Genomic DNA, 26,081 nt, shown 5'->3' with positions numbered 1-26,081 from the left:
TCATTTATTAAGGAAGTTCAAAAAAAAAATGTTATGTCCTACACCAGGAATGAGTAAACTTAGCTTGAACATGGACTATTGGAAAAGGAATTGTGACTTATAAAGGTCAAAGATGGTTTATATTTAACGTGGCAGCAGTGGGAGCCGTGTCAGACTACTGGTAAGGGACTGATGTGATCAGCCAGTGTTTAAGGAGCCTTAAGTCAGAAGCAGCATGAAGGTGGGTTAATAGTGAGACAATAAGTGAGGATATTCCTGTTGAGAGGAAAGTAATGACAGCCCACGCTGAGGAGGGATGGTGGCAGTAAAAAGGAAGGGACAGATTCAAGTGACACGGCGGAAATAGATATTACATGATTCGGCAGTTGATTTGATGTAGAGAATAGGAGAGAAGGATGAGTCAAGGATGACTCAGACGTTTCCAGCCAGGGTAGCAGAGGGAACAGTGATTCCATTAACAGAAACAGGAAAGTCAGGAGAGGGGAAGATGAGTTGGTTTGGGACCCGTTCACTGAAATACACTAGTGGCGTATCCAGGAAATAACAAGATGGCAGTTGAAAATTGGATTCTGGGATGGTGGAGAAGAATTAAACCTGGGCATGCAGATTTAGTAGTCATCTGTGTGGCTTTACCAGGTAAGGCTGTGGGAGTAAATCCTCTTAGCAGAGCCTTTGTTGAGGAGGGAGAGTGTTTCTCTGAGAATGAGCTTGGAAATGTTATGAAAGCCAAACCGTCTGATCGAAAGTGATATGTCGGCTCCTTGAAAATTATATGCTTCCTGTTTAGCTTTCCTTCGGAAGCCCTCCAGCCTCCCTCTACTTGGAAATGCACAGTGGAAAGCACAGTGGAAAGACGGCAAGAGCCAGTGGGTGCATCCCCAGACACTTCGTGTAGTATTTCTGAGTAATTTCTGTAGATTTCGCATCCTAAGAGTAGTGCAGTCCACCAAGGGTTGCCTAGAGCCCAGTGTTGGGGAGACCACATTGGCCAGGACAATCACCTGGCAATTCTCAGCCAGATTCCTGTTTGTCACACTCCTCTTGGGGTCTCTAATAATGACATAAACTTGAGGGGGGGATATTTTATCCAGTCCCAATCACACTTAAATTCCAAAGGCTTGAGTACCTCAAGGAAGTAAGTGAGATTTATGTTCAATAAACCGTAAGACGTATTAGGAAAGGAAAGCTAGATTTAGGGGGTATAGTATAAAGCCCATCTCAGAATTGTGATGAAAGGAGATTCCAACGGTCCAAGCTCCATGTCAGGATGGATTGATAAGATGGTTTTCCCATCCTCACTGGCTGCTCTGACTTTTCCTGGCTTTCAGTGTCTTCTTTTGTTCCAGAACATAACTCCTGCTGCTCTGTTTCCTGCATCCCTCATGGAGGAAAGAATTGACTCCCCACAAAGGTTTGGGAGACAGGTCTGGGCTGCACCCAATTCCTTGTCAGTGCAGAGATGGGTGTCATCATTCCCTTCAGCTATAAATCATCAATTGAAGACGAGGTGACTCAGCTTATCAGGGCACACATTTTGAAAATGTGGCCATGCACCTAATTTTTCACACTCTGCCAGAGTGAGTTTTCAAAAATGAATTATCAGACCTCGCCCCTCCATTGCGTAAAACTCTTGGCATTTATTATCAAAACAAACTCAATACTGTAAACCCCTAGACCCTGTGTTTCTGGCCCCTGCTGGCCCCTTCAATTCCATATGTGTCTGTAGTGCAGGGGATCCTGCCGACTACGCCATGTGTCATGCAGGGTGTCATGCGGGTCTCTGGTCCCGCTCCCCACACAAGAACGCAGGATATGGCTAGGCCAAAAAGGAACACCCACGAAGCCATAGGTAGGGGTGTCATACCACTGTACTGTCACTGGCTGCTGGGTTGGAGACACAGGAACCAGGAGCAACACAATTCTCAACCCTCACTGTGCCACTTGCAGGCTCAGCCACCATGTTCTTGCTAGCTCCCCTTTTTTCCTGCTAGCCTAGGCACGGCAGTTATATTCATGGCTAATGGCTCACTGGTTACAGCTGACGGCCAACTAGCCACAGCTGATGGCCATTTGATCACAGTCGATGGCCATTTACTACCTGAGCCAGCACCTTTCTATGTGAGGCCGAGAGCCTGGAAACTGCTTTTTGGGGCTCTGTCCCCACAGTGTCCATCTCCCCCTATGCAATTTGCTGCCTCATGGGCCTGCTTTCTCTTCCTCGAGTACACCCAACGCTTTCCAAACACAGGGCCTTTGCACTTGCACCTCCTTCCCCATCTCCCCTCCTCCCTGCACTTGCGCCTCCTCCGTCTGTTCCCCGCACTGTCTGTTCCCCGCACTGCCCCGTGCTTTGCAGGACTGACTCCTTCTCATCTGTCAGGTTTTAATCCAAATGTCACTTCCTCAGAAGCCCCCTCCTGTCCCCCTTCATCACAGCTCCCATTTGTCACTTTTATGCCACTATCAGGTTAATCTGCATGTTACCCGTCTTCATTCCCTTGGCTGTAAGCACCAAAAGAGTAAGCACCAGGATCACCACTGTATCCCATCACCTGGGACAGTGCCTGCGACAAGACAGGTACTCAGTAGGTACTGCTGAAAGAGTGAATACAGCCTCTAGTGTTCAACTCCAACAGTATCTTTAAAATGAGCAGAGAGAGGGAGAAGTGCTTGAGGTCACTGAAGGTTTGACCGGTCTCTCCATCCAGGGAGATAAGTAAGGAGTACGGGAGAACTGAGGACTCAGAAAGAGACTCAGGAATTATAGGTCAGGATAATACCTTTGGAAGGTTTCTGGATTTCTTTGTTAGTTCTTCCATGTAGGTTATCTTTGTCATTCTCCCATCAGAGAGATTGGCAACAAACAACGTAAGCAGAGGGGTTTTTGTAGTGAAGTGTCAGGTGGGGAGAACAGTGCCCTCCAGTGTTCTGGGGCAAGGAAACTGGGAGAGCCCTGAATGGCAAGGAGCCCTCCCATGTGAGGGAGAGTGTCTAAGGGGAGCAGGGGGAGGAGGAGGTAACTCTCAGCCGAGTGAATCTCACCAATGCTGGGATTTGGGTTATCAAAGAGGGGAAGGGTTTTTACTACAGAGTGGGAGAGAAGGACAGGGAGAGAGGGGGGTCTTCCAAACTTTTGTCCTTAATCACGTTTCTTGGTGTTAACCACCCATCTGCTTCCTTCTCAGGCAGGCCCAGGCATTGCTTCCAATCCCCTTCCCCTCACTGAAACCTCTGTTTTGCTTCACACACTTGTCTGTAAGCAACAGAACAGGTGACACCTTCTGCCGGCCTTACTGTAATAAGCTGAAGCTGCTGAAGAAATGTGAGTCATGGCCTGAGATGGTCACGACAATGAGTACATTTCCCCTTCCACTGTGGGCCTGTGCGGAGGAAGCCACTCCGAGTTAAGCGAAGGGAGGGAATCAATATGCCTGATTGTCGCCACAATTACCCCAAAGCCCAGAATGGGGTGGCCTCCCCATTCACTCACACAGTCCATTTCACTCCGAAACCATTGCTGCGAGAAAGCAGGGAGCGAGGAGCCCATAAAAATAAACTATCCACTTCTTTGTTTAGGTACCTGATGACTGCATAAGTGGATAGTGGCTGAATGTCGAGGACGGAGGGAGGAGAAGTTTGTTGATTTAGGTATAAACTGGGGATGACAATACCTCTCATTCATTTATCAAATGCAGAGCTGCGTAAGACATGGGCTCTGTTCTTAAGAAACCCAGCCCCAGTCACAGGACAACTGTGAAAGAGATGACTTTTCTTTCTATGAGGTTAGTCATTGTTGTTAATTCCATTTAATAGATGAGGAAATGAAGGCCTATTAAAGGAAACTGCCTGGCTCGGTTTCACTAATTCAATGAGACTGAATCACGGTTTATTCTCGAGTCTACTGTCCATTTCTGGGACCCTGTATGGAAGCCAAAAACGGAAGGGATCATTCAGCTGGCTCCCACTGACTCTTCTTTGGTCTCTGCAGGTGGGTAAGAAGGTGAGCAGCCTGGGGGCCACCTGGGAAGGACAGGCATGAAGCCAGGCTCCTCTGGGGACTGCAGGAGGCAGCACGCAACACAGAAGACACTCCCTAATTCCTGCCCCTGTGCTGAGGAGAAGACACTGAAGGCCTGTTTTAGAGGCAGAGGGGGTGGTGAGAAAGTGGCGGAGCTCAGCAGTGCTCAGACAACCTCCCCATTCAGCACCTGACAGCGGCCCTCCTAGCTCCCAGCTCACATCTCCCTTTGTGCCCCAAGGCAGTAATAATATTTGTGTACCGTGGAAGCTTCAACCACTTGCTCCCAGGGAGAGGTGAACAGCCGATTCACGGCCGTGTGTATCTTAGGCTTTGCAATCCAAAACAAAAAGAAATCACTGGGGTTTTTAGAGAAAACCCTTAGCTGGCTTACGGGAACTCCTCATCCTGACTTTTACAGAATGACATATTCTTGTATCTTCAGAAAGAATGACTGAGGGATGCACAAACTGTTAACAGTCGCTACTCTGGGAACGGGAAAGAGGCAGCCTTTTACTTTTTACTTCACATTTTTGTCTTGTTTATACTTTTGAAAATAAATAGGTCCTATTACTGTAGAGTCAAACAATTAAATAAAGCCTAGCACTTAAACTCTAGGAACCACAGATTACTAAGTAGGGTTAAAGCCCCTTTTTGCAGTGGCATATTCCCTTCCTTACAACATGCCTGCCCCTGTGTATGGAGGAATATTGTTCAAGAGAAGGCTCACGGCCTAGGCCCCATACTTGACGAGACAAGCAAGAATGGCACTTCGGAACAACCAGGACGCTGAAGAACGGTATACAATCAACTGTGCTATGACAAGGGTCTGCCCTTCATGCAATAAATGCGCAACAATGATAGAGGCCGCCAATGTGGCCTAAAGACACTGCAGGATGTTTCCGCCACCTTCAAACAACTTCCCATAGTCTTTCCCATTACAAAACGGGGGAAAGTGGGGAGAGGATATTCTCTTCATAAACTTGAGACCGTGTCTCCTTTTATTTACCTTCCACTCCGGCTTCAACTCACTACAATAGTTTCTGGACTCAAGACTCTACTGAAACTGCCTGAGCAGACCAACCGCCTCCCCAAAGTCCACTCTGGTGAACTGTTTTATTCTTGTTCTTCAGCTTTCTGTTCACCTGTCTAGGGCATCTGCCATTGATGATGTCTCGCCACCCCCTTCTCTTTACTCTGAACCTCTCTCTTGTCTTGATTTTTTTTTGAGAGCATTTTCTGGTTCCCCACCTTTATCCTCTGACTGTTCTGTCTCAGCCTCCTTTGCTGGGAGAAAGTATTTGCAAATGATACATCTGATAAGGTACTTGCATCTAGAATATATAAAGAACTCTTACAACTCACTAATAAAAAAGATAAATAATGCAATTTTAAAATGGACAAATGATCTGAATAGACATTTCTCCAAAGAAGATACACAAATGTCCAATAAGCACACAAAAAAACGCTCAATATCGTTCATCTCTAGGGAATTACAGATCAAAACCACAATGAGACATCACTTCACACCCTCTAAGATGGCTATAACTTAAAAAACAAACAAACAAACTGAAAATAGCAAGTGTTGGCAAAGATGTGGAGAAATTAGAACCCTCATACATGGCTGACGGGAATGTAAAATGGGGCAGCTACTAGAGAAAACAGCTTGGCATTTCCTCAAAAAAGTCAAACTTGGAATTTCCCTATGACCCAGGAATTCCACTCCTAGACATACACCCAGGAAAACCGAAAACATATGTCCACACAAAAACTTGCACACAAATGTTCATAGCAGCATTATTCATAATAGTTACAAAGTAGAAACAACCCAAATACCCATCAACTGATAAATGGATCAATAAAAACTGGTATATCATGCCATGGAATAGTATTTGGCACTAAAAAGGGATGATGCATTGATACATGCTACCACATGGATGAACCCTGAAAATATTATTCTAAGGGAAACGAGGCAGTCACAAAAGACCACATGGTGCATGACTTCATTTATAAGAAATGTCCAGAATTGACAAATCAGTCCTGTACCCTAGAAAGGCGAGCTGGAAGGTTGAGGGGATGGGGTCTGACTGCTAAAGGGTACAGGATTGCTTTGGGGGTTGCTAAAAATGTTCTAATATTGGTGATGGTTGCACAACTGTGAAAATACTAAAAGCCATTGAATTGTCCACTTTCTGTGGGTGAATTGTATGGCATGTGAATTTTATCTCAATAGAGCTATAACAACGATAACAATAACAGGACACACAAACAGTATCCGGCATGCAGTGACCCTGATATAAACTATTCAGGAAATATGTGTGAATGGATAAATAAATGAGGCATCAGGAATCATTACAGTTATTCGCAGTCTTCTTCAGCATCCTCAGGCGAGCTCAGTTCTCTTCCTTTGGGCTCCCAGAGCATCTCAGTCATACCCCAAGGTTGTACTCACCCAGTGGTGTGGCAATTTATCTGTTTAACTGTCTACACCCACTGCTGGACTGTGGACTTCTCAAGGGCAGGGAGTGAGTCTTAGTCATCATTATCACCAGCACCTCTTACAGGGCAATAAATGATTTATTTGAACGAAGAAGCCAAGAAATGATGTTCAGGAAGTCTCAAAATAACCTGCATCCTAACTGGACCATCTGTAATGTGTTCCTTCTTAAAGGGATATATTGTCAGTTAAAATAACCCTGAAGTTAAGCTGGTCAAAGCCCTCCTTGTGTCAGGTTTGCGTCAGAAGGCACATCATGTGGGGAGGGAACGGAAAGTCCTTCCCCTTTTAGTGCAGCCCCAATCTAATGAAAACCTGGACAGGAAGACAGTGGGGATGAGGGATGCTGTCTCTTGAATGGGGGGCTATATTGGAGAGCAGGTTTAGAGGGAGGTCAGGGAGACAGGCCTCAGTGGAAGAGGCACGTGGTCTTGCCAAACACCAACTTTTCTTAGATTACACAGCACCTCTGACACCTCCCATCTAAGAGCACAGCGTTGCTGACACCTTCCCTCTCTCCACTATTGTCTGTTTTCTTGTATTTGTTTTTCTTCAGAGCACTTACTGCTGACGGTATTATGTATTTGTTTGTCGTCTGTCTCCCCCACTGGAAGGTTAGTTGCAGAGAGCTGGGACTGCTCCATCCCCAACACCTAGAATATTGCCTGGCACACAGTAGCCCCTCAAAATAAACGTTGGTTGATTGAATTGAACGTGTTTGTAAAAATCCAAACATCTACCCTGATGAAAGCTCCTTCTTCTGTTTCAGGTTCAAAAGCCCGAAAATCTGAACTTGTTCATTCATTCACACTTGGGGTCTTGGCAACTAGGGAATTTCAACGCTCTAAGTCCTTAATGCCCACAAAGATGGAATCTTCTAAAAGTAATTGTGTGTTGTGCATGTTCTTCCGCAAGTGAGATCTCCCTCTTCAGGGTTCCTGACCAAGCCAAAGCAGGGCTGCGAAGGGAGCAAAGCCTGTCACTCTGGCCCAAACCCTCACCTTCTATGCCCTTTCCCTGCTAAGTAGACTCCTTTGTCTGCAATAGATGGAGCGAGCACCTATTTTTTTTAAAGTCCACTCCTCGTCCACTAAGGCAAGAAGACCTGATCACATCGAAGTAGACTGTCCTGGGAAATTTTAGAATTAAATAAGGAAAGTTTTAAGTTGATTCAGAAGAAAAGTTCCTCTTCGACAGTGGGTAACCCAGGATCCTGCAAATAGAGTGTCTTGAGTGCCAGAAGCCCAGATAAACAATAAAGACCTTGCTGTGGTTGGCACTTTGGTTGGCACTCTGGTTGGCACTCTGGTTGCCAATTGTAATACACTAGGATTTAGGCTGCCCGCAAGCGTCCCCCCAAAAATCTTCCAATTCATCTGAAAAAAAGTACCGGTCGTCTGTGGGCAAGGAAGATATGGCAACCCTCCGCATCACATGAGGCGCCTGTGCGGCGTCTCATACCAACAGTCCTACTCTCATTCATTGAAAATCCCTTACACCCGGGGAAATTGCTGAACTGAGAGGTTTCATCTCTGCCTACAGATCTGAGCATAGGCATAGTCACTCAGCAGGAGGTCATTCCTGGGGCAAAACCCACACCGAGAGCATTTGGAGGGCTATGACCTTTCGGAGGAAAACCTTTACACCCATGTGTTGGGAGACACGACTAGCTCTTTCTGTCACTGGGCACAGCCAGAAAAGCCATCCTCTGTGATCATGTGCTTTTGCACAAACAGAGATTTATAGTCTGTCTATTCTCACCAGTGTTACCTCATTTGATCCTCACAGCGAAACAGTGATAGAACCTGAACGGGTGTATAATACCTCTTTAACAGGTGGGAAATCTGATCCTCAGAGATGTGGTGTCTTGCTCAAGGGCCACAGGGGTGTTTCACGGAGAACCACCCAGACCTTTTGATGTTTAAAGCTGTGCTGCTCCACCTCCTCTCCCTGACCTGGAGAAGTTTCCCATCTAGAGGAGACTTCAAGCCCTGCATCTATAAAGTACAAGATGGTACACAGTGATGTTGAACACTGGCTGCAGACTCGAGTGTGCTTCGTCCTATTAATGAGACACCTGCTGACAGCAAGTCCCCCACGGTGCCTGGGTCAGGTAGGAGAAGTTTCCCCATGATGTTTAGCTCCGCCGTAAGGCCCCATGCTCCACCGTAAGGCCCCATGCTCCACAATGGGTGCAGCCCAGGAGATATTTAAAATGAAAACGAATTCAGGAAACCGAAAACTTCTGGATTAAAGATACAGCATTGTATCTCTCCTCCACCCACCTATGCAGAGAAAGAAGAGTGGTAAAGCCAGGCATCTTCTATAGGCGGCAGACATTTTATATTCTATAATAACTTACAGTGACCTGAAGAATGATTGCTGCATCCATCACCTGTGACACTCAATTCCACACTATGTCAATCACCCTTGTGTTCTTGAAAAATAGGAACTGCATCATACAAAGGTAAATTGACCAAAATATTCTCAATGTGCTCTTTGCAGAAACTCCTTGAGTGCCCTCAATTCAATTTTAAAGTTGAGATTCAAAAGTTGCAACCAATAGCTTTAAGCTAAGTCCTTTGTGGGGAGGGGCACGTGTTGGCACTGTGCCCCAGCTTACTAAGAAACTGTTATGAGATTTTTATCACTGTGTAGGCATAACACTAAGAGACCGGGTATGCTGTGCCTGGAGGAAGTTTCTAACCTGGTGGGACTGGCTCCCCATAATGAAAATGAGAATTGGAATACTGGTCCTGCTCAGATTAAGTTGGCGTTTGTAATAGCAATTGACTACCCTCTCTTGATGGACCCAGCGAGATCCCAGGTTGTGTCAAAGCATTAATGCATTCAGAAGAGAAGAAGCCTTAACGGGGCTGCTTACAGGAAGAAAAACTGAATAATTGATCCCAACAGCCGTTTAACGAGAGACCTATGGTGAAAAAGGCAAGCTTTCTCTTATTCTCTGGAAGGCTCTCATTCCTCTGGACATTTTATCCTTCTCTTTTGTTTTCTTTTATACACTTCTCCCACTCCTTTCTTTACATAATACAATGTGAGCATTATTAATGCTGTTCCACAAATATTTCCAATTTTTCAATTTTTCACCTTCCCAGCACATAGTAGGACCGCACTTCTCCTGCCCCTTTGAATTATTAGCCAGTAATATTGAAGCGAACTATGACATTGGGAGTGAGTTTTCACATTTTCGCTCTCTTGCAATTGGGGAAGCACGAAGACAGAGCCTCCCTCAGTCTGGTCCTAAGGGTACAGGATACAGATTAGAGCCCCCCAGCCAATTTACTGTGGACACATGGCATAAGCAAGAAGCACACCTTTTTTGTGTAAGCCACTGAGCTGCTGCGATTACTTATTCACACAGCATGACTTAGTCTGCCCTGACTGATACACGGAGCGGGAGAAGGACTGTGCCACAGAGTCTAGGAGCATGGGCTCCGAGAGGCAGGCGTGGGTTTGAATCTCAGCTTTGCATGTACTCGCTGTGAAACCTCGGGCAAATAACTCCATCTCAGGGCCTCAGTTTCCTCATCTATAAAACACGGACAACAACGTATCTGTTGTATCTGTTTCTTAGGGTCATTATGAGGCTCAAATAAGGTGATGCATGTGTGGTGCTGAGCACGGGGACTGGCCAGTGGCAGTGACGATACTGGATGACAGCATTGCTCTTCCCCAGCCTCTTCAGGTTCACCTGGCTCCTCATTTGGGGACCTGATGGATAAGCCTCAACTACCGTGAAGGGACCTGAATCAAGAGCACTCTCTTAGGAGTGTGATAAACACCAGACGTAGGTGCCATGGGACTGTGCAGCCTCAGGGAGTCAGTAAAGACTCTTCAGAAGAAGGGGTGCTAGTGTGAGTCATGAGGGCAGCTAAGGAGAATTTGGCGGAGGGATTTCCAGGCAATAGGCACAGCACGTATTAGCGGTAAGGGCAAGGAGAGGGGTGCTCCCCAAACACCCAGTTCTTCAATATGACTAAAGTCCAGAGATATGGTCGGGGGTGTAGGCAGGGGCTACAGGAGGTCAGTTATCTAGTTCACTGTCTGCTGGCACAATGGGCTCTTGGGGGCCAGAAGCTGGGTCCCATTTACCTCGCATCCTTAGAGTCTGGCACAGTACGTGGCACGCCGTGGGCTCTCAATAAACATTCAGAGAATTCCTGATGACTATAACCAAATCTCAGGCACCTAAGCTTAAGTGTGATGCCCATTTCTTCTCATTTTTCCATAAGCTTCCAAACAACACTTCTGCCCTGCCCACTTCTCAGACCCAAATAAATACAAGCTAAAAATATAGCCCAGGTCATGAATCATAAATGAGATGGAACAGCAGTGACTCACAGAAGTTAATCTGCTTCCCAGGAGAATGTTGCTGGACGTCCTTTGCTCTGAAAGGTGAGGCAAAATGCCAGCACCATCACTGTGCAGATAAATCTAATGCAATTCCCAGGCCTGCCATTGGGGGCCCATCTGGTGTTCTAAGGCTCCTTTTAGAGGGTCAAGGAGCAGCAGGCCCCGTGCATCCCTATAGAGGCTGACAAGGGCCCTCGAGAAAATGGCATAGGGCCCTGCCTACTGTCTCAGTGGTCCAACGTGTCCACCATCTTGTTGATTATGGCCTTAATTTGGTTACTGCTGCAGCCAAGTCAACACGTTTACGGAATGGCTTAGCAGATGACCTACCAGTTATATTTTGTATTCTAGTCTAATTAGTTGGAAACATAATCTAATCGAATAGTGATAGTGCGTGTGTGTTCTCTCCTGCCAACCCATACTACAATTAAAATTCTACATCTTTGGGTTTTTACGACCTCACCTCTCAGTTCTGAGCTCCTCAAAAAATATTAAATAAATTATACTCTGCGCCCAAAAATAGCACAAATCTGACTCAGCCTTGAGTATCTAGGACCTAGAGTTTTGGGTTAAATTAAACTCTTATTGGAGGGACAATACACATCACAAATGAGAGCATCTGCAAGTACTACCACAAACTTCAGCAGCTCTATCAAACTCTCTCTTCTATTCCCTTTTCCTCGTCCTGTAGTGTCTGTACCCACCCCACTTAAGAGATTCAAATACCCTTGAACTTTTGCTCCTGTCCCTGCCTACCAAATGAAATCCCACTTTCAGGGGAAAATATGAAATCTTGGATAGCAGTATTAATAACTAAATTATGACTAAAAACTAGGTACCATTTAATTGTCACTGAAAAAGACCAATTGGAAGAGGCCAATATTTTTGTCATCAGTTGCCATGTTTAGTCAAATATAATGTCCCAGCAGGAGCATCTGTATAATGGTGATTTCAATCTTCCCAGGTCTCTAGGGCTATAACCATGCCCAGTGTGTGGTCATGTCTGGAGGTCATGGTGGCCAAAGAACTTCATTCACACCACCACCACCGCCTCCAAGTCGCAGCGCTGAAGTCAACATGAATGGTCAGTTGTTCTGTGATGCTGAAACCACAACTCACATTAGTCAGTCTCTCTCATGGTGGTAAACTGCTGAATGATGTCGCCCATTTTCAGTTTTTGTGACTTCTCTGAAAGAAGCTGCCAACAATATGTCTTTGCAGAATTGCCGCCCAAATGTTAATCATCTCTCATTACACTTTTTTTTTTACATGAAACACAATAGTTTTCTGTAGCTCAAGTCAATGAATTCTGACTCCTGATAGTATGACTAAAAGGATAATAGAGCTTGAAGAGACCTTAGAGATGATCCATTCCAACCCCTCTATTTTTCATGGATAAACAATTAAATGGCTTGTCTGATGTCACTCAGCATTTAAAGGGCACTCAGAGTAGAGACTACTAAAGACACGAAACAGATGTCAGAAATGGAGAAAGAGAACCAAAAGAGTATGCTATGGTGGAAGGCAAGGGCACACAGAGATTCACGGCAGAAGAGATTGTTAACTGAATCGAGGGCAGCAGAGAGGACCAAGAGGCTAAGGGCCTGGAAAACGTCCACCGGAATTTGGCAACTACTGGCTTCATTTACCTGTTGGCTTTCGTGGAGCAATTTCAGTAGAGTAAAGGAGTACAAGCCAGAGAGCAGGACATTTCAAGTGTGATATAGAGGTGAAGGAGTAAACCAGCGAGCATCGTGCTTTTGTTCTGAGAAATTTATATTTTTAACTAAAGAGGAAAGATAAGCTAAGGGAAGGAGGTTATTTTAAGGATGGAACAGACTTGCATATGCTCATATGATAGAAAGGTTGACAATAACAGAAGGAGAGAGAACGGAGAGATCACAGTCCATGGGGAGGCAGAAGTGGACACTCCAAGAAACGTGTAAGGCCCGATTCAAATACATTCTTTTAATAATAAGTCAGATTCCAAGTGCCCAAATCAAATAGCTTTCAAAGTTGGAAGAAACACTTGCCCTTTCCGTATGTCTGGATACTATTTGGAAAATCTTAAACAGTCTTATAAATAATCAGAACTGAGCCTAAGTTTGTGTAAGAGGAAACGTTATGGTGGATAGCAGCATAATCCTATGATTTCAGCAACCACAGGGTTGCTTCAGAATTAAATCACAAAGCCATCATCATCAGAGCCAGAAAGGAGCGATCCACTAGTTGATATTTCTATAATTCAAGGTAAGTAATCGAAAAGACAGGAATGTGAAGTAAGTTCTAGAGGCAGGCAGACGTCAATAGGTTACAGTTAACAATGGGAGTCTAGTTCAGATTTGAGATTCTCATGGAAATCAACAAGCCTCTTTCCTTCCCCAGCCATTGACTACATGTCATACCTCCAATCATTGCCCTGAATACCCCTGACCAACGGCATTCACTGAGTTCACAAATGGAAACCAAGAAGAATAGGGGACACCATGCAGATGGCTCCAGGCCAGCCATCCCCATGTCTGAAGAGGGTCTCTGTTCATAACATCATTTCCTTTAAAATCCTTCTGAAATTCCATATCCTCCAGGAAGTCCTCTGATCTTCCCACTGAAGAACTGAGATGGACAATTCAACCATCACCAAAAATTATCCTTCTCAACAATCTAAGCCTACAAATTCTGAAGTGGTCCAGGGACAGGCCATTGTAAAGCTCTGCACAGCTCTGTGTGTAACACTCTGTGAGGACCCAACTTTATCTCATCCATCTGAAACCACGAGCTCTTAGGAGGCCGGGGCAGAGACTCTGGGTTACCTATCTATATGCTTTCCCTGTTTTTCCTTTCCTCCTTTCTTCCTTACTAACAAAACCCCCAACGTGCCCAGCTTAAAAACTACCATTTCCCAGCTTCCCTTGCACCCAGGAGACCAATGAGATGCAAAAGAATGCCATGGGGTTCAAGGAAAGCTATTTAAAAGGGCTGACTCAGCCTGGAGGTACACTATTTTTGTCCTTGCCCTTCCTTCTTCCTGCTGCCTGGAAAATGGACGTGATGGGAGGTGCTCCAGTGGCTATGTTGCAATCTTGAGTGAGTCAGTATGGAAGCCATGTTTTAAGGATGGCCAAAGAGAAAGATGGGAGGAGCCTCAGTTATTGACGACGGTGAGACCATTAGATAGCACTGGCCTGTCTCCCTATGGATTTCTTTTACATGAATGAAAAGGTAAATCTCTGTCTTGCTTAAATTCCAGTTATTTGAGTCTTTATAATAATCTAATCCAAAGAAATACAGAGGCCCCCCTCTTTTTTTTAAACTTTTATGCATTTTAAGTGTGTTTTCCCAGGACCCATCAGCGCCAAGTCAAGTAGTTGTTTCAATCTAGTTGTGGAGAACGCAGCTCATGTGGGGATCGAACCAGCAACCCTCGTGTTTCGAGCATCGTGCTCTAACCAACTGAGCTGCTGGCCGCACCTATAGAAGCCTTTTAACCTATGCTTTGGAGATGGCAGCCGAGGAGTCAGGGCTCCTCTGCAGTTCCCTTCCTACCAAACAAGAGCTCTGTGAAAAGGCTTGGAACTATAATTAGTTCAGCAGTCCTTAAGTATATTTTCCTATATGCCAGCAAAAGTAACATTTTAATCCCTATTATCTGAAAGTAGAGGTTTTATACAATAACACCTTAACTGGAAGTCTCATACTTGACAATTTCAAATATCCTAAACATGAGAACACAGAAAGGCCCAAAGAGATTTTTTTTAATTAAGTCAACACCAAAGCTTACGCTTGTGTTTTTTTCCCTAAAAGATCACCTTAGTCTTTCATTCGGAGACCATTTACTCTTGATTTAGAATCAGTTGTAACAGGTTGTCTTCTCTGAAGCTCAGAAGCCCAAAGTGAAGTTTTGGGTTCTCCTGGAGACAGGCTCACTGTCACAAGCAAAGAGTGACAGCTGTCTAAGCAGAAGGAATCCAAAAACTACAAAAATATAGACATAGAAATTTAGAAAGCTCGGTTATTTTGCGAGTCGGAGTTCAGGGGCAACTAACCCATTGCACTCATTAGCTTCTGAGAGCACACCTTGGGTTCCAACACAGCATCACGGCTGCTAGAATTAAGGTTCCACTTCTACCAGAAAGAAAAGGAGGTGACATTCCACTGTTTGCACTCACAAGTGGTTCTTAGACCCAAGAAAGTTGAAAACAAATGTCCACACAAAAACTTATACATGAATGCGCACAGCAGCATTATTCATAAAAACCCCCAAATGGAAACAACTTAAATGTCCATCAATTGATGAATGGATCAACCAAGTACAGTACAGCCATACAATGGAATCTTACTCAGCCATAAAAAGTAATGAAGTACTATACATGCTACAACCTGGATAAACCTTGAAACATGAAAGAAGCCAGAAACAATGGGCCACCATATTACATGATTCCATGAAATGTACCAAATAAGCAAATCTATAGCTAGATTATTCTAACTGCCAGGAACTGGACGGGGGTGACAGGGAGTGACTGCTACAGGGTACATGGCTTCTTTTCGGAGTGATGAAAAGGTTCTAAAACTAGATAGTGGTTATGGTTGCACAATTCTGGGAATATACTTAAAACCACTGAACTGTATACTTAAAGGGTGAGTTTTATAGTATATGAATTATATTTCAATAAAACTGTTACAAAAATAACGCATACATCTAGAGGAAAAAATGTGTCATTTCCCTCTCAAAAATTTCTTTTCAATCAGTTATCAAGAGTCTTTGAAGAGAAATAAGCATATAATCTTCGTTATACAGAGATTTCCTTGTAAAATGTTTTAAGTTTTAGAAGATTAGCTTCTAAAGGGACGAGCTTCCTTGATTCAATGATTTCCTAGTGGTGTCAACTCAATGAGCTTGCCTGTATCAGGATTCCTACCAGTGGGTGTTGACAGCGCCTGTGGGCACCTCATTCAGAAGAAACAGCCCCTCTCTCACTCAGCTCACTTAAATAGCTGGGTGATGACTCACAGAGTTTCTGCCCTTTCACTCTTTTCAGCGTTGCTCAGTGTGTGTAGGAAGCATTAACTCACTAGCAGGTGAGCCACATCAAAACCTTTCTGGAAGTCAGCAGGGTCTAAATCATCAATAAACATATTATCCGTGAGTACGCACATTATGCTTCCTGGAGGCCTCTGGGATCAATACTCATTCCTTGCCAAGACCCAAGGGCCTCCCACAGCAATGCGATGTGCTACCTCATCCTTCCTCTTCCTTCTCCTCCCCCTTTCCTCTCCTCCTCCCCTTCCTCCGTCTTTTTATAGGTGATAGCCTAGTGAGAAAATCTGGTTCTTACATTTTCTGAAGGGAGATTCGGCAATTGCATCACACATTCCACTCTATCCTTTGTTTCATGCTGAGGTTTTCTGTCTGGCACTCTCCCGCCTCACCGATTACCCTCCGTGCCCTCCATACAATACGTTATGAACAGTCCTGCCACAAAACATTCTGATCACTGAACTAGGCACAGTGGACTGGTGCTTGCTGTCTCAGCCTTTATTTTCAGAGAACTTGGCAACTTATTACTGCTTGTCATAAAAGATAAAGAATTGAAGATCTGGTGTTAAGTAAGGGTTTCTTTGTATTTGAGTGAACAGCTTAGAGCTACTCCAGATGGGTTAACATATTTTTAAAACCTCATCTCTGTATTTGAAGGGTTTGAGAAGAGATACTTGAAATAACCTAGGTCCTGAGAGTCCAGCCGTATGCACACGGGCATGTGTTAGCTCCCATGAGCTGTCTATCCTTGATGTGTATGTTGGGGAGCCAGCGTAGGGTGCAGTTAAAGCTACTATGAAAAGTTCTAGGCATTATTTCAAATTTTCAGTACTTCTAAGATATTTTATTTTCAAACCAAAAACTCTTTCAAAGCATTTCTTTATTTAGCCAGACTAAGTATCTTTAACATCATTTCAGAAACCAAAAGAAAACCACCGTAAAAATAGACGAGCCTCTGGTCAGGGTTCCCCTCCATCCTACCCGCAGGTTCCATTCCTGGCTGAAATACTAGGTCTCGTTTGTTCCCCAGCAAGGCCACACAAGTCAGTGGGCAGGAGAGAGGGGACCCTGCCTGCCCGGGAATATACCTCCACGGTCTGCACCTTTGCTCATCTGTTCAAGGGTTATCACATACAACTAGTTTTGACTTCTAGAAGCTGAGTTGAAGTTAAATAGTGAAAGAGAAACCAAGAGCCTAAAAAGATGTCATCCTTTCTAGCCCTAAATAAGCTAGATATACTAGAGTGAAACAATTAACAGCCAAAAATGCACACCAGAATTTATTGAATTCCACTGTTATTCTCTAATAGAAACACATCAAACAAAAGTATAGGTTTTGCTTTCTAAAACAATGTACACACTCACATGTACAGACCTGCCTCCACACACTGGGGTGAGTTGCTGCAAGGTGGCTAATCTTAGTTAAGACTCTCTCATTTTCCTTGGGGAAATGGTCTGTCTTGGTGGACCTCAGCATCTCCAGCTACACAATAACTGGAAGAGCATCCCCTAGACTGAGGACCAGAATCCCCCTGTCCTAGGATCATCTACTTCCCGGCAGCCAGATGTGGCAAAGCAGATGTGTGCAGGTGAGGAGGGCAGCTAACGGCAGAAGACACCATGCTGAAACTGTGCAGGGTGGGTGAGGGTCTCCTCCCAGGGTCAGGAAGTCAAGGAGTTGTCTCTCCCTGAGGAGAGGAAGCAGGTCCCTCTCATCTGGGACACTATACTGCCGCTGGGGGATCAGCATGTACTGCTGTACAAGTGTGGCCCGATCCACCAGTTGGAGAGAAAAAAGCACGTTGCAGAGGAGTGTGCACGATATGTCTTCAACGGTGTCAACAAGTTCGTGTGTATATATAAATATGCAGTGCTTAGTAAGAAGTCCGAAGAATACCAAACAAACCTAGAGAAGGCATTCACCTTTTACCTTCTGCATTGTTTGAATTTTTCCCCAAATTAGTATGTATTATCTTTGACGTTTCAGAAAATACAATAGAGAAAAACAGATCAAACAAAAAGAACTCAAGAAAGTTAGTCCTCATTCCTCTTTCTTCCTTATTCTTCCATTTTTAAACAATACCAGTGAGAGAACAATCTCATTCACCAGGACGGGGTAGCCTTTGCATACCTAGGAGTGCTGGGTGAATAAGAGTTAAAATATATCCATTTTGTTGCGTAAAGTGCCTTGGTTTCTAGCAAACAGATATGTAAAACCAAATTAATTTTTGCTAGAGCATATTTTTAATAGTTAATGTTATCACCCCCAAGAAAGACATGTATTTTTTCCAAATGACAAAAGCTCCTGAGAACAAATTACATCTGCCCTTGTTACAAACTTATTCTATTTGTTGCTATCAAGAGACGAAGGGCACCCTATAAAATGCAGATTGTTGCTAAGAGAAACGAAAAACAGAAGGTCTTCATTTAGTCTTAAATGGGTGAAAATGCTGGCAACAGTGGGGGGATCTCCAATCTTACATGCTTTGGGATTTCTTTATAAATGGAAAGGCTTTGGGTCATAGATGAGTTTCTAAATTTAAACCTCCATCTCCAGAGTGACACCCTTCTAGTTGCTGATTCCGTTTTATCTTCTGAAAACAGGGTCTTGGATAGGATTCTGCACGGCAGTCAGGATATCTGCTGTATTCCTAGTTGGGTTTTTTATTTTCTAGTTTGCCTTGGGACACTTTCTATATATCACTTTCCCGGAACAGAAACCATTTGAAGAGTAAATACAAGAGTATTCATTAAATGCTGTCTGCTCTTCAGGGCAAGATGTTGTTGTCAGTTCAGTGGAGGGAAAAAGAGTAGAATGTAAAAATGCTCATTGATTACCACTGTGCAGCAAAGCATTTATATGTGATGAATGCATTGAGAAACATAACAAACCCAGTTGCTGAATTGTTAACACACAGTAATACAATAAAACTCTGCTAACTGGCTACCACTTAACCAACTCCCTGCAGCCAGCAGGCTACTGGAATGTCCACACCTTCTGCTGCCACCACTGGAATTGTGGACTTACCAAGAATCCCACTGTATTTGTGCCACACCTGTATATGGCAATTGTACTTACTACTGAAATCACATCATTTAAATAGATATTAAACAAACTGATAAAACATGAGTGTGGATTTTTTTAAAGGTTTTTATATCTATGAAAATTAAGTCAAAAGCTTTGGAAAGACTGTACGAAGACAAGTTGCTTTTAAAAATAATGTTAGATGTAGATAAGACAATTCTAAAAGATTAAAAAAATAAAAACTGATTCTGCACTCAGATTGCTTTGAAGATGACTCTAAGAGCGCATCTCACTTCAAAGAAACTAAAAGGAGGCATGCAGATGAAAAACCATAGGTAGAATTTATACAGTCACGATGAAAGGGGATAGTAATCACTGCATATATAAAAAGGAAAGGGTTTGACTCTACAACACAAAAGCACATTTATATACCGTGGTTCCCCGAAAATAAGACCTAGCCAGACAATCAGCTCTAATGCATTTTTTGGAGCAAACATTAATATAAGACTGGGTATAATTTCAGTATAATATAAGACCAGGTCTTTAATGTAATACAATATAATATAATATAATACCCCATCTTATATTAATGTTTGCTCCAAAAGACGCATTAGAGTTGATTGTCTGGCTAGGTCTTATTATTTTCGGGGAAACACAGTAAGTTTAACTTAAGTGTCAAAAGAATATTTGAAACATTTTCATCAGAGAAGAGGTCTTCTATTATATAAGATTAAGAAACACTCCATTCTTTACCATCCTCGAAAATCACCTAAAATCTCTGCCTTAATGGGACAACTGTCAGATAAGGACGCTGGATCCTTTGGCCTGGCCACAAAAGTGCAAACGCGTCCTGAGGCTCTCCCCAACTCTGCCTGTCTGCTGGGCACCACCCTCTCTTCTAGATGACTCTCTGTGACTTCAAGCTCAACATATGGGAAATCAAACCTCTTACCTTCCCTCTCAATACTGTTCTCCTCCTGTGTTCCTCCATGTCGTTTACTGGCCTGTTCTAACCGCACCCCAGGCCTTTTACCTCAGGCAAGATGTATCGGAATCTGTCCTCCCTCTTTACTCTTCTCTTCAAATTTCTCTTCCATACCATTTCTACCAGTGTTTAACTTCACTCCCTCTATTAAGACCCTGATACAGACACTTCGCCTTTGGACTGTTACTGTAATAGCCTCTGAAAGGGGATTCCCCACCTCCCGCTACTCCCTGCTTTAGTGCAAAGGAATCCTGATGCCACTACGCAAACATCGAAACTCCTTAGCCTGATATTTCTGGCCTGCTGTCATCTGGCTCAAATCTTAATGTGTTATCCACCAGTCTTTTCCAAGCAGCTGCTACTTAACCAAACTAAAATTGGTGCTCTCCCTTGTATATAACCCGTATTTCCTTACCTATGTCACCTCCATTTGGAATACCCTTTCTTAAATGTATATTCCTGTGGTTGAACTTCTGTCCATTCTTAGGGACCACCTCAGATGCCATAATTTTCCCTGAAACTTTTTCTGACCACCCAGCTAGAAGTTGTCTCTATCTCTTAGAGCTCATTACACTGATGTATTTGACTATTTTCTTCAGGTATGTATCATTTTCTACTTTGTATTATGATTATTCATCTGTTAGTTTGAACGGAATGCTACACCAGCAGTTTCACAAAGTGTGTTTCACAAAATAATAGTTCCATGAGGAGCTGAACAACAAGTTTGAATATGCTGCCTACTATAGTCCCCACCTTAGGAATTTCAGTGGGGATGGAGAAAAATGGGTGTGTGTGAGAAATGTCATGAAGGTGGAATTGACAGGACTTGATAACTGAAGGCTGTGTGGAGCAAGACAGAGTGAGTGGTCTGGAATGACTCTTGGATTTCTGACTCAGGCAATTGGGAAATGCCACACTCACTGAGAGAGCAAGAGGTAGGAGTGGAGGTGTCGGTATCTGATGATGTTTGGTTTGCAACAGTTGAATTGAATATCTTAGTGGAGAGGGGCAGTAAGGAGATAAAAAGCCAAACCCTTTCTCAGTTCTCATCTTCCTTGAATCCTCCATGTGTTCTGACGTTGTTTTGTCCAACCTCTTTCTCCTCCCTCCTCAATGACCCTGTGCTCTCTCCATCCTGCTCCTCACACTGCTACCATGTTTCCCCGAAAATAAGACCTAGTCGGACAATCAGCTCTAATGCATCTTTTGGAGCAACAATTAATATAAGACCTGGTCTTCTATTGTAGTATATAAGACCTGATCTTATAGTAAAATAAGACCTGGTCTTATATTAATTGTTGCTCCAAAAGACGCATTAGAGCTGATTGTCCGACTAGGTCTTATTTTCGGGGAAACAAACACGGTAGTCCCCTCACTGTCACCCATGCCTTTTCTTCATCTCCACTGGATACCTAGGTGTGGCACTCACAAAGTTCTCTTCTCTTCCTGCTCTACATTGTCTTTTGATAGACTTGTTCATTCCATGAGGCTTGATGATAACAGGAACAAAAGTAATTTCTCCTTTGTCCGAACTATTGTATTTTCTGCTGGAGATGCCACCTGGATTCTTTGAGGTCACCTTGAATGCCACACATGCAAAATAAAACTAACCCCCCAAACCTTCCTGCCTCCTCATTTCCTTCTCTAATGGGTCTCACATCTTTCCCATTTCTACTGCCGCTGCCTTTGTTCCCATACTGCTTCTCACTGGGCTCTCTTTCTCCAGTCACCCTCCACTGGATTCTCTCTGAGAACTGCAGACCACACAATCTCTCTAAAACATATCTCTGATTTTGTCGTTCCCCTATTAAAAAACTATTCAATGGTTTTCTGTTGGAAAACCCAACTTTTCCGATACACCCTTGTTGTAGCATGAGTCCCTCCTATTTTTCCTCTGATCTCTGACCAAATCAAAGTACTCACGATTCCCCAAATGTATCCTCCACTTTCCCACCTCCATGCCTCACTCCTGCCATTCTCTTTGCCTAGAACGCTCTTCCTCCATCTCTGCCTATGGAAACTCTACCCATGTCTCAAGACTCAATTAAGATGCCTCCTCCGCCTTCATGAAAACCTCTAATCAACTAAAATGGCAGGAGTCCCCTTTCCTCCCTGAACTCCCACATGATTTACTTGTATCACTTTGGGTCATTTTTTTATACACTGCCCTCTATCACAGTAACTTGTGCAGACATCTTTGTTCTCCTTTCATACTGTAACCTCCTCATGCAAGAATTATCTTAGTCACAAAAGGCCGGGAAAGAGCACTGACCTGCGAGTCAGGAGACCTGAATTTTTTTGTCCTTGCTCCACTGCTGATGAGTCCTGAGGCCTTGGATAGCTTAATTCACTAGGAAACAGAATTTTGTAACCTAATGTATCTGTCTGAGTCCTAAGTCCAGGGTGAAAGGCACAATGCTGAAAGGAGAGGAGGGGAAGAGGCAGTGCCTTTCAAAAACCTAGAGTCTGCAAAGATTAAAAAAAATTAAGTTTAAATGGTATGTTTCACCATTTCCTAATGAATGATTCATATAAATTATTATCTGATGACACTGAGGGGAAATATCCAATTTCTGAGGTTGTCCTTAAAACCCTCGGGCTTGTTCCTCAAGTCACTTGCTTTCGGTCACTTCCTCCCCTCTAACCAGAGGAAGTTTCCAACCCCCAAACAGGCTCTGTTTCTTAAAATTTACTTGTAAGTTAGCTGTTAAAACTCTTAATGCATTTCCCTATGGAAATGAAGGGGACAGTAATGGTAGGATACCGTGGGAAGGATAGCAAGCTGGCCTGTGAACAGCATTTAGCCCGGAGTACACCTGAGTTAAGGTCAAATCTGCTCCTCACATGGACACGCCTGACCTACAAGTGAGTCATGGCCACGTATGGCTGATTTGTCCCCAGGCTAATTCCCATCCCTTGAACTCCTGATGTGGAAGCCAAAGCAGTATGGTTTGGGGGGTGGGGGAGGAGAGAGAGAAATACACCATTTAGAGCATCTGTGGGTTTAAAGAGGAGAAAAAAGAAAACTAGCAGTAGCTTGGTTAGATTTTCCAGGAGCCAACTGGCTACGCCATTGTTTATTCTACCACTCACTGTCCGCTCCTAATGCACATCCCAGGTTTCTGTTCTTCATCCCACGGACTCGGGGTTTCCCAGCCTCAATGCTATTGACATGTGGGGCCTGAGAATTCTGTGTTGTGGGCGCTGTCCTGTGCCCTGTAGGATGCTTAGCCACATCCCTGGCCCCTGGTCTCTAAAGACCAGGAGAGCACTTGTGTACACGTACACGTACACACACACGCACACACACACACACACACACACACACACGTGCACACACATCAGTTATGATGACCAGGATGTCTCCAGGCATTTCCAAATGTCCCGAGTGGCAAAATCATCCTCAGCTGAGAACCACTGCACTAACTGGACTCAGCAGAGGTTCCCACATTTTCTGTGCCCCAGAATCACATAGGGAGCTTGTTAAAAAGGCAGGTTTTTGGGCCTGACTCAGAGATTCTGATCCAGCGTGTCTAGGAAGAGGAGCTGGAAATCTACCTTTCTAACAAGGATTTTTAATTAATACAGGCCACTCTTTAAAAATTTTGGGAAATACTACAATGAAGATTCAATGAAGTAAATATTTTTCCAAAAGCAAATACTGTTCACTCTGCTGCCCTGAGGGAAGAGGAGAATTAACCAGTGAAGAAATCATAGGCAACCTTAGGAGGGCAGGCCCGCCCTTAATGCACCATGGGAAAGGTTTAGGGGGCAAAGTTCCACCGGGTGGTACTGCTGCTCAGGAGAAAGGATGCCAAAGGGGTGTGGTGGCCCGCCAAAACCAAACTAAGGCTACGTCAAAAGTTTTTGCCCAAAAGCACTCCTGAACCTTTGAAAGTTCATTCTCCTCCCTCCACCTGGGACCTGCTACGTGAAAGCCTCTGTGCTAAGCTCCTTACATATATTTTCTCATTTAATCCTCTCCCTAACCCAAATGAGAAAGCTTATCAACTTTTAACATGATTTCTCTGGGAAAATTCATTGTCCCAAGAACTGACGTCAAACTAACTTTTGACCCCACAACCTCTTCATAAAATGGGGACGGCCTGTACTAGTGCTGGAGCTCCGCCACCTTTAAAACTTTGCAACCGTGTTAGTTTGGGAAAAGGCTCTCTGGGTTGAGAAGGCAGGATCCCTTCTCTGTAGGTCCCATCCAGTCCCCAGTACTTTGTCCTGTCGCAAAAAAGGATGAAGCCCTGGTCTGTTGCCCAAGAAGACATTCTCCCTCAGCTTCTCTCCCAGGTATTCTGAATTAGAAAATAAAAGACAAAAAGGTTAGAAATGTCTTCTCCTTCCAAAGCCACAGGTAGGCATGTAAACTCAGCCACCTTCGGGGCACAGGTGGCTGTGAGTGAAATGGGGGACTGGGGCTCGGCACCCAGCTCTGGCTATCTGCTGACAAGTGGGATGGCCGGCCGGTGCCACCCACTCTTCTGAGAAGCCAGAAATCCAGTTTTATATGGAATCTCTTGGTTTTAAAGTGTTGGCAACTAATCCGGGCTGGCCCGGTGGCTCAGGCGGTTAGACCTCCATGCTCCTAACTCCGAAGGCTGCTGGTTTGATTCCCACATGGGCCAGTGGGCTCTCAACCACAAGGTTGCCAGTTCAATTCCTTGAGTCCCACAACGGATGGTGGGCTCTGTCCCTTGCAACTACGATTGAACACGGCACCTTAAGCTGAGCTGCCGCTGAGCTCCCAGATGGCTCAGTTGGTTGGAGCATGTCCTCTCAACCACAAGGTTGCCGGTTCAACTCCCGCAAGGGATGGTGGGCTGCGCCCCCTGCAACTAGCAACGGCAACTGGACCTGGAGCTGAGCTGCACCCCCCACAACTAAGACTGAAAGGACAACAACTTGAAGCTGAACGGCACCCTCCACAACTAAGATTGAAAAGGACAACAACTTGACTTGGAAAAAAAAAAAGTATAAGTTGAAGAAATGAAAGAGTCAGGATAAGGGCAGAAATTAATGAGATAAAAAACACATATACAGAATAGAATCAACAAACCCCCTCCCACCCAAAAAAAAAAAGTGTTGGCAACTAATCAAAAAAAAATTTCTTTTTCTAATTTGACCAAACAAAACATGTCACTAAGCTGTTGGTTTATGACCTCTGTGTTCCAGATTCTTTTCTGGGTAGGACACAGCCTGTACTATGCATCCTTTCCTCTCTGTGCCCCCCACACACAGCCCCCTTCTTCTCCCCCTCCACATCCCTCCCTCCCCCGCAATCCCATCAACTTCCCACAGGACATATAATTCCCAACTCCTCCCTAGGACTGCCTTTAGCCCCATTTCCCTTCAGAGCCGTTGGCTGCCGGTGTCGGACCCTGACCAAAGGAAGCAGCACTTTAAACTCTATTCCTTCTTTTCCCAGCCTTAAATGTCTCCATAGGTGGGAGGTCATTTCCTTTGTGCCCTTCTTCCATGTCCTCCCTCCATCACCACCCCCTTTGGTTGCTGGTTGCTTCTGGATTTCTCATTAGTGTGCTTAAGCCATCTGTCCTTCCCGTCTTTCAGGGGCAGGAAATGAGAAGACAATGTCTAGCTGACATTGGGGGGGGGTCTCTGAACACTATGAACCCTCAACCTGCATCCTGCCTGGGACCCAGGAAAATGGCTAGACCGCCAAAGGGGAATGGCTAGAGGGGAAGCTATCCTGACAAGATTCTCAGCAAGGAGTTGCCAAAATGGGTAAAGATTCTAGTGTGAAAATCGGGGCCTAAACATAGAGGTAGCTCCTGTCTTCAGGGGACTATGAATACCCTAAACAATAAACTGAAGGTCAAAGGCATTTCCGCAATGTAGGGTCACAAAATAAGCCCCCTGATTCACTATGTGATCCTGGTTAGAGGTTGGTTAACGAATAATGACCAAAATTGAAATTATTGCCAGCCAAGCCGCAAAGGGAGTGAGGGAAAGTGAAGCAAGATAGGGATAGAAAACCGAGTCTTGTATACAGAACTGGGAGTTCTTGTCGGGGCACTTCTACTAAGTTGCTGTGTGGCATGGGGCAAGTCACTTCACATCTCTGAGACTCTGTTTTCTCAACTGTAAATAAGGTTTTGAACTTGGTGATCACCAAGA

The 26,081-nt window shown here is 44.3% G+C and overlaps 1 protein-coding gene across 2 annotated transcripts in view; it reads right to left on the bottom strand.

Moving 5' to 3' along the window:
• The window catches only part of SHC4 (SHC adaptor protein 4), a 111,429-nt gene that overhangs the window by 78,283 nt on the left and 7,065 nt on the right, over positions 1–26,081 (bottom strand). The window lies entirely within an intron of this gene.

Source organism: Rhinolophus ferrumequinum, chromosome 6 (genome assembly GCF_004115265.2).
Source record: "Rhinolophus ferrumequinum isolate MPI-CBG mRhiFer1 chromosome 6, mRhiFer1_v1.p, whole genome shotgun sequence".
NCBI classification, from domain to species: Eukaryota; Metazoa; Chordata; class Mammalia; order Chiroptera; family Rhinolophidae; genus Rhinolophus; species Rhinolophus ferrumequinum.
This window is presented reverse-complemented; position numbering and strand designations above follow the sequence as displayed.